The 10,333-nt window shown below is 37.1% G+C and overlaps 1 pseudogene; it reads left to right on the top strand.

The window, feature by feature from the left end:
* Window positions 1-1,427: 1,427 nt before the first annotated feature.
* LOC110696270 lies at window positions 1,428-6,508 on the top strand (annotated as a pseudogene).
* The last annotated feature ends 3,825 nt before the right edge of the window (window positions 6,509-10,333 follow it).

Here is a 10,333-nt window from a genome sequence, read left to right as displayed (position 1 = left end):
TTGGCACCCCCAGCCACCAAAAAAACCGAGCGAAAAAACCCACCTAACCCATCCTTGAAACACCCCAGCCACCGAAAAACACCCTAGCCGCCGCTAGCAAGGAATGGGGTCGCAAACTAGGGTGGGGATCAGGGCGGGGGTCGTCGTGCAGGCGGAGTTCTGTGGGTCGTCGGGCAGGCGGAGTTCGGTGGGTCGTCTGGGTGTTGGAGTTGGTGCGGTGGGGGTATTGCGTGAGATAATTGCGGTGGCTAGGGTGGTTTTTGGGGAGGAGGAAGGGGGGATTAGGTGGAGCCGGCGGTTTTGGTGGGGTCAGGGGGTTTTGATGGGTTCCGGCAGGAGGTCAGGGTGTTCCAGCGGGAGGTCAAGGGCTGTCGACGGCTTTGGTTGGTGGTTCCATTGGTCGGTGGGGTTGGGTTGGGTTAGGATTTAAGGTTTTTTTCTTTTAGTTTTTGTTTTTATTTATCTTTTTTTTTAAACAAATCGCTGAGTGACACGTGTCCACAGTGAGCCCTACTAACGGATTCCATCCAAAAATCCGTTAGATGATGGTGAAAATTAAATTTTTTTTATTTTATTTTTTTGTGGTGTTATAATAATAGTTTGAGATTTTGTGGTGTTATAATCCATTTTTGTAAAATTTATGGTGTTATTTTCTAATTTTTCCTAAATTATACTACCCCAAGTTTGAGATTGGCCACCTTAATTCGGAATTTCTTTGTCATGCCGATTTTCTATAACCTGGACAAGGAGTAATTAACATAGTGTTTCAAATATATTTTGATCATCCATTTGGGCACCATTGTCATTTTCTAAATTTAATCAGGAAAGAAAATAATATTACTATCATATCAATTAAAGTGTGGTTTTTAACTTTTTATTTGCCTTTGGTAGAGTAAATTTCTAAAGTATGTAAACCAAGGAGGATCGAAAAAATCCTTATGAATGAATAATGTTACATTGTATTATATTATAATGTAAATTGTAAATAAAATAAAATGAAACCTTATTATATTCTAGATATGGTGATTATCACGCTGTCAATATGACTAAATGATAATTTGGTGTCTTTTCATGGAAGACGTAGAAAGGGTGTCAAAATTTTGTGAGGGAAAAATAGATTTTTTAAAATAAGTAAATTTGATACCAACCATCTAATGTTCAAAATTAGGTGTCCCTGAAAAAAAGCTAAAACCATCAAATATATATAATTCTAATAAGACATATTTGTTGTCCTCCAAAGAATAAGGAATCGATCGACCTAACATTCTACTCTATTTTCTTTGTCTTGTTTAATTTCTTTCTAAGTATAAGAGAAAATACCTCCTTATTCCAACTTTTGCTCTCTCCTTTTCCAATCATAAGACAACAGGCCTTCTTATTGGGCGATAAAATAAAATTATAAATTGGAAAAAATAAAGATAGATATTAAGTTTGTGTATGTTTTTCCTCATTAGGTGCATAATATTTGATTGAAGAGAGGGAGGTCTCTCTCTTCCTATCCATCCAAATGGGCTCTAGTGGAGAACTCTCTCTAGAGCAAATAAAGAACGAGAATGTCGATCTTGTAAGTACCAATTCAATAAGAATTTGAAATTTGCTGAATGAGAATCATTTAATTTATTGTCAAGTAGTGTTTCGCATATATATATATATATATATATATATATATATATACATTGGCGGACCTGCCCTTGTGCATGGTGAGTCAAATGACTCACCAGGGCCCAAAAAAAAATTTCTAAGTTTTTTTTTTTTAAAAAAAAAAAATATTATTTTCTTTGGTTGATTTTGTTGTTGTTTGTTTGGTAAACTTTGAACCTTTTGTTAATGTTGTTGGGTTTTTTGATGAAATTTGAACCTTTTTGACCATGTGAATTGTAATCAGTGTTTATTTAGGGTGTTTATTGATGTTAATTATGTCTGTCAAATTGTCAATACACCATTGACTTTGGTAGATTTATATGGGGTTTTGCATATGTGCTGATTTGATTGGCGATTCGGACGATTGCTTATGATATAGTCGACCCACCCTAATGATATAGTCAATTATGTCTGTCAAATTGTGAATACACCCTAATGCTTGTACAGATTTTAATCTTGTCAATTATTAGAGAGCTAAGCTTGTCATGTTGTCAAAAAATTTTTTTTACATATTTGGTTATCGATTGTGACTCATCAGTCGGAAATTCCTGGGTCTGCCACTGTATATATATACACATTAAAAAAAAACAGAAGAAGAAGAAAAAAGAGTTTCTAACGGTGAATGCATGGGTTTTAATATAATGTAGGAGCAAATCCCTGTGGAAGAAGTATTTCAACGATTGAAATGTACCAAAGAAGGCTTAAGCTCCACAGAAAAGAATGATAGGCTCAAAATATTTGGCCCAAACAAACTTGAGGAAAAGAAGGCAAGAAACATGTACTTAATATGATTTGTTTCACGTTCCTTGTTCTCCAGTTTTTTTTATAATTATTGTCGAGCTTTATATAACATGGAATGCATGAATAAGAATAAAACAATTGATAAAAATTGTGCAGGAATCCAAAATACTGAAATTTTTGGGGTTCATGTGGAATCCTTTATCATGGGTGATGGAGTTGGCTGCTATCATGGCCATTGTTTTAGCTAATGGAGGAGGCAGACCTCCAGATTGGCAAGACTTTGTTGGAATTGTTGTCCTACTTCTAATCAACTCAACCATTAGTTTCATCGAAGAAAACAATGCAGGAAATGCTGCAGCCTCTCTAATGGCCAATCTTGCTCCCAAAACCAAGGTAACATTGTGTTTTAATTTAATTTATTTTATTTTTGTTATAAATCTCCTTCATGTTTTTTCTTCCTAATTAATGCGTGTGTGTCCAGGTATTAAGAGATGGCAAATGGGGCGAGGAAGATGCATCTATTCTAGTTCCTGGAGATATTATTAGCATTAAGTTGGGAGATATCATACCAGCAGATGCTCGACTCTTAGAAGGGGATCCCTTGAAGGTAGATCAAGCTGCCCTTACCGGTGAATCATTGCCTGTCACTAAGAACCCTGGCAGTGGAGTCTTCTCTGGTTCTACCTGCAAACAAGGTGAAATTGAGGCTATTGTCATTGCTACCGGTGTCCACACTTTCTTTGGCAAAGCTGCTCACTTGGTGGATAGCACCAATCATGTTGGCCATTTCCAAAAGGTACGGTTATGATTTTTCTTAAAGATGATAATTAAGCTCTCTAAAGCGTATGTTATGTGATTGTGAGCTAATATTTAATTAATTTTTTGAATCAATATAATATGCAGGTGTTGACTTCCATTGGTAACTTTTGCATTGTCTCCATTGCTGTTGGTATGTTGATTGAGATTGTAGTGATGTTTTCCCATTCAACGTAGGAGGTACAGGGAAGGCATTGACAACCTCTTGGTTCTTCTAATCGGAGGATTCCAATTGCGATGCCACAGTGTTGTCAGTGACAATGGCTATTGGTTCTCATCGACTATCCCAACAGGGAGCTATCACCAAGAGGATGACAGCCATTGAAGAAATGGCTGGTATGGATGTCCTCTGTAGTGACAAAACTGGTACCCTTACCCTTAATAAATTAACTGTTGACAAGGCCCTTATAGAGGTCTTCTCCAAGGGTGTAGACAGGGACACTGTGGGTCTTGTTAGGCGCACGTGCCTCTAGAGTTGAAAATCAAGATGCCATTGATGCTTGCATAGTTGGGATGTTAAGTGATCCTAAAGAGGTGCATATACACTAAGATTATACATATTCCTCAATATATACTACTTATATATATTGTTTGATCAACTGTTATATATAGTTGTAGATTTAACTTCTTCAAAATTTCTTTTGTCTTATAGGCAAGAGAAGGAATAGAAAGAGATACATTTCCTACCTTTTAATCCCGTCGAGAAGCGTACTGCCATTACTTACATTGACTCAAACGGAATTTGGCATAGGGTTAGCAAAGGTGCTCCTGAACAGGTAATAACTACCAAGAGAAAAGATATGGATGATTTTTTATACTCTAAAAAGTAATTTAGATTTAAAAAACATTCTCTTTATTCTTTTTTTCCCCTCTTTTTGTACCTTGTACAGATCATTGAGCTTTGTGACCTCAAGGGCGAGGCATTGAAAAAGGCTCATGCTGTGATTGATAGTTATGCTGATCGTGGACTAAGATCTTTAGCTGTTTGCTAGGCAGGTAATGTATGATTTTTTTTTTTTATTTATTTATTTTTATATTCTTTTTAAAGGGGAAAGAGAAACAGAGTATTATTTCCTTTTTATATTTAATAAGTATTTTATTATAAAAAAAAAATTAATAAATTAAATTTACTCTGTCTTGGCTTAGACCGTGCCAGAGAAAACAAAGGAGAGTACTGGCAGCCCATGGGAGTTTGTAGGCCTCTTGCCACTCTTTGATCCTCCAAGACATGACAGTGCAGAGACTATTCGCCGGGCACTTGATCTCGGCGTCAATGTTAAGATTGATCACAGGTGACCAGCTTGCTATAGAAAAAAAGAGACCGGTCGTAGGCTTGGCATGGGCACCAACATGTATCCTTCTTCTACCCTTTTAGGACAAAAACATGGGACGAGTCTATTGCTTCAATTTCCTGTAGAAGAGCTCATCGAAAAGGCTGATGGTTTTGCTGGAGTGTTCCCCGGTATAACACGTACCCTTCCTGTCTCAAAATTCAGAACCAATGGCTTATCTTGTTTTTTTATAACACAATATATTATATGCAGAACACAAGTATGAGATTGTAAAAAAGCTGCAAGAAAGGAATCACATTTGTGGTATGACTGGAGATGGTGTGAATGATGCCCCTGCGCTAAAGAAGGCAGACATTGGTATTGCAGTGGATGATGCGACAGATGCGGCTAGAAGTGCATCAGATATTTGTTTAACCGAGCCAGGCCTGAGTGTGATAGTTAGTGCAGTATTGACTAGTAGGGCCATCTTTCAAAGGATGAAGAATTACACTATATATGCCGTTTCAAATTACCATCCGTATAGTATTTGGGTTTCTCTTAGTTGTCCTTATATGGAAATATGACTTTTCCTCCTTTCATGGTCTTGATCATTGCCATCCTCAACGACGGTACCATAATGACAATATCTAAGGATAGGGTGAAGCCCTCACCAGTGCCTGATTCCTGGAAACTCAATGAGATCTTTGTCACTGGAATCATTCTCGGCAGTTACATGGCTCTCACTACTGTTTGTATTTTTCTTCATGGCACATGATACTGATTGTATTCACTGTGAGTCAATCTAATTAACTGATATAATCTTAGAGTCGGATCCTAATTTAATATCCGTATCTAACTAGTAATATGTTTGGTTACGTTGTGCAGGATTGGTTCGGTGTTAAGACCAATCAAGGCCAATGATGATGAACTAACAGCAGCTTTATACCTTCAAGTGAGTATCATCAGTCAGGCGCTCATATTTGTTACCCGCTCAAGAAGTTGGTCTTTTGTTAGAACGCCCGGGTATTCTTCTAGCTTTTGCCTTCCTTGCTGCTCAACTAGTAGCTACACTCATTGCAGTATACGCAGAGTGGGACTTTGCTAGGGTGACTGGTATTGGATGGGGATGGGCTGGAGTGATTTGGCTCTACAGCATTGTCACATACATACCCCTTGACATCCTTAAATTTGTTGCTCGTTACTCCTTAACGGGTCAAGCATGGGACAACATGATCCAAAATAAGGTAACATTAAACCATACTACACCAATCCAATGCTCATATTTGAGTATTTCATATACATTTAATTCCACATTTTGTAGACTGCTTTCACCACGAAAAGAGATTATGGCAAGGGGGAACGAGAGGTGCAGTGGGTCGTAGCTCAACGTACCCTTCATGGTCTCCAATCACCCGCAAATGATGGCTTGTTGAATGACACCAATAACTATCGAGAGCTGTCTGAGATAGCTGAGCAAGCCAAAAAGCGAGCTGAAATGGCAAGGTATATTTAATCTTTAGGTTTTAATTTAGTCTTCTTTTTCAAATAGTTTACACTCTTAGATTTCATTGGGGTTTTCTCTCTAGGAGATATTCTTTTTCAAAGCATGCATGATGCGAAACAATCTTATTCATGATTAGAATTTTCTTGTGTAATTTTTTATGCCTAAACCGAAGATATATTCAATTTCTTTGATAAGGTTGTGAGCGTGATCACAACCCCAAAAATAATTTGTTATCACGTTAAAATTACAAATGGTTCGAACAAATATTAATTGAAGTTATTTAGAGTGCAGGTTGCAGGAATTGCACACTTTAAAAGGACGCGTTGAGTCTTGTGGTTAAGACAAAGGGACTGGACATTGATACCATTCAACAAAGCTACACTGTGTAAAATGAAGTGAATAATTCCAAGCATACAGAGGAATATGAATGGAAGTGGAAGAGACAAAGTAATTAAGAAATAGTTACTATGCTTTAGGAATTAACTATTAGTGATTAAAATTTCATGGCATAAGGTTGTATACTTGTATAGTTGTATTAGATCAAAAAAAACTACACAAAAAATGTCTTATAATATATGGAATGAAACAATTTTTCTGCACATTTAATGCATGCATTAAATAAAAATAATTCATACCAAAAATTAAAGTTCTCTAACTCTGTAGTTCCGTAGTTGATACTCTAGTATTTGATAATTACATATGTCTATTTCCCTATTCTGTTGAGAGCTGATACACATACAATATGTTGTCCCTACATACAACATCATTAGAAATTTGACACATCATCAAAAGAGGAGAGAAATATTAGGAATCAAATATAAATTGAATTTTTCATGAAGTTGGGCCCATTATTCAAGCCAATAAAAACATGATAAATTAAAGTTGTATGTAAGGACCATACACAACAATTGTACGGGCAGTCTTTACCTTTGCATGTGAAATAATGATCTTGTTATCCTCACTTGACTTTTACCGAATTTAAACAATCTTTATTGTTTTGAGTTTTACTTGCATTTTCTGTGGTGAAAACATGGACTAATATGGTGACCTAAAATGAGGTTTTAGTATATTTCTTAGTTAATTAAGAAGATTACAAATCCGCTCTTGGGTTAATATATATTAATGACAACCATGAACGAAGGGTGCCGGATCCAAATGATAGAATCACATATCATAAAATGATAAGATAGCGAAAAAAAAAAAAAAACACACTTCAAGGCTTTCATCCCATAACAGGGAGATTATATGAACATTGATTAAAGTTTCAAGTGTGTCAATTAAGGGATGGAGGAAGTATAAAATACTCGTAGTTGAATAGAGTCGTGAAGCAAATAACAATGAGAATCTGCACAATTATCCGCCAATAAGAGTAGGCTCAAGTGGTAAGCAGCTTGATGTCCCTTAAGGAGGTCTCGGGTTTGAGCCTCATCGAATGCAGAAAACTCTTGTTGGGAGACTTACCCACCATAAGCCAAGGTGTGCAAACCCTAGACAGATCCGGATGTAGTCAGAGCTAAGCTCCGGTGAACCGCGTGAAAATTTGGCAAAAGTTCAAAAAGGTACTTCTTTCAAGTACTACTAGTTAAACTTATAAAAAATACTACCTATATATAAATAAGTGCATTACTTTCTCTAAAGTACGTGTCGATGCACAACTTAACCGTTATTATCTTTAATTTTATATTAGTTAAACTTACAAAAATTTCGATTGATGTAAATATACATTGTAACTAAATCAAAAGTTTACATATTAACAATTGGTAAATCAAATCTATATGATTAGTGCAAAAATCAAAATATGAGTAATACACTCATTCAAATACGGAGATAGTAAAATGCATAAAATGTAACATATAATCAGTTTTTAATACAGTAACCCATGTGGCCAAGTTTTGTATAAACTAAGACAATCCCCTGTCACAGGGAAAGACCATTAAAATCTAAAAGTCTCCCCATCACAGAAAAGACTAATAGATTAAAAGAAAAAAGAACAATACACTACTAAAAAAAAAATAAAAAAAAAAAAATCACTTATATCAATATATGTATATGTTAATGTTAATACATCGTCTAAGATTTTGGGCATTATGTTATAAGAAATTCACTTAAATACCCTGCATGACTACAAGTTTTACAAGAGGGATACACTACCTTACAAAAACATTTTACTGTATCATTTGCAGTAAACTCGTATTCTTCACTGTATAAGAAACTTCCGAATGTGTACTATGGTAATCTAACAAGCAAAGATATAAGGCTCTAAATGTTTTCTGTGGGCGTGAACTAAGTCAGAAATACAATAAAGTACAGAAAAGGAATCTCATAACCGTCAAGTGAGAAAAGTATTCTGCTTCAAAAACAAGCAGAACTTCCAGCTTTTAAGATCCGTTCTGTAACAGTCTGGCAATGCCGTCACTGCTACTGGCTTCCAATCCATTCATGTCAAAGCCCTGCATAGAGTCCTTTCGATCAACTGGCGGTGCTTTCCGGCAATTGATCTTTCATTGGATCAACAGTCCACACATGGTATCATTAATTGGAAGCACCATACACAAGCTGTGCCACCAACATCATCAATGACAGATTCAGATTTCAGTTTTACATTCAGGATTTACATATTACAATTAGAAAAGCGTACAGTGGTACCATTGGCACAAAAAAAAAAAATCCCAATTAACTTGGATTGTACATTGTCCCCAACTTGTAAATGCTACATCTTGGTAAGTTTGAAGCCATTACATATGGGATCACATTGCTGGATAAAGCTCTCTGGCCTACCAGAAGGCAAGCCAGGAATAGGGCCAAGTGACAGCAAATGAATGCTATATATTCATGCTTTTAGCTGCTAATCCATCTCCTTTTCCTGGGCGGCCGCTCATGTTTGACTTCGGCATTTGCGGGAGTATCATTTTGAGAGGAGGGCAAAGGTTCACTCTCCATCTTCTTGATTGCCAATGGATCCTTCTCACTTGTCAATGGAAGCTTGAAACGTTCACTCCGCCTCTTCAATTTCTCAACTGTATCCAGGTGGCGACCATCCAATGCTCTTTCATCTCCATCCTTCCCCTCTGATCCTCCACCCTCTTTTCCTCCAGCCAAAGACTGAATACTATCGCAAGCCTCAACCTTCTTGGCAATCTCATCATGAACACCAAAAGAAGATCCAGAGCCAGTATTTTTATTCTTGCTAATTTCCTTATTCTTCAAAGATGATGACTTTGAGTAGAGATCATAATCCCTATCCTTATGACTTGTCCAGCGTTCTAGCTTGGACCGCCCTCTCTTTGAATCATGCTGCTCATCATCGGAGGAAACATCTCCTCGACCTCTCCAGTAAGATTTTGCAATGAGGTATCATGCTCAACCATAGATTGTTCACTCCTGCCCTTCATATCAGCCTACCAAACGCAAACCATATATTGAAAAAAGGTAGACTTCACATAGACATGAAAGGAAGTTAAAAAATAGATTGGGATTAAAAAATAATCCATGGCACATAGTAAACAACACAGGCAGATTAAAAAAAAAATATATATATATATATAGAAAAAACCATACAGATCTGAAGCAATACTTTCATCATGAACAATTTCAAGGATTTGAAGCAAAATAGAAGCCAGTTGCGATTGCTGAAACAACGCTTTCATAAAGCAGGTATTTAGGGAGTATTACACGAAAAGCTGCTGTAAATCCCAAGCTATAAGTTATGGAGTACTCAATGGTCATGCGTGACAGTTATTTCTACTTCTTATATCAGCTACTCAAATCATCAGACAATTCTACCACTCAGTGGCAGTTATGAAGATAACCAAAACCAACCTTGTTAAAAAAACATCAATAAAGGACTGCTTGATTTGCTTCATAGTATCAGGTATCAAGCCAAGAGTAAAACCAACGAGTTCGAATCAATCATCGTTGGAACCTACTTCCCATCTTCCAACCCTCTTCTGCCACCTTCTCCCCATCTCAACCGCATCCCACTCCTCCTTCCCCTCTTTCACCCCTCCCACATGTTTAATATACCCCCCTTCTGTTTTCTCCCCCACCTCCTTAACCACATCCCTCTCCCCCCCCCCCCACCGTCTCCCCAACCTCCTTAACCACATCCATTTCTCCCACACCTTTAACCACATCCCTCCTCCCCCCCCCCCCCTCTTCTCCTTAACCACATCCCTTTCCCCTACCCTTTTTAACCACTTCCCTCTCCCCCACCTCTACAGCATCCTCTCTTTGTCCTCAATATCCACAATTAGGTGAAGCATAACTTTGATAGTTGATCTTGCTAAAAACCATAATTTCACCAGGATTGTGGTGGTCAGTAACAATGATCAAGTTGGTTCATATCAGCGAGAAATGATGA

Source organism: Chenopodium quinoa, unplaced genomic scaffold, assembly GCF_001683475.1.
Source record: "Chenopodium quinoa cultivar QQ74 unplaced genomic scaffold, ASM168347v1, whole genome shotgun sequence".
In the NCBI taxonomy this organism is placed as follows: domain Eukaryota; kingdom Viridiplantae; phylum Streptophyta; class Magnoliopsida; order Caryophyllales; family Amaranthaceae; genus Chenopodium; species Chenopodium quinoa.
Note: the sequence above shows the minus strand (reverse complement) of the source record. Positions and strands in the feature narration are given on the sequence as shown.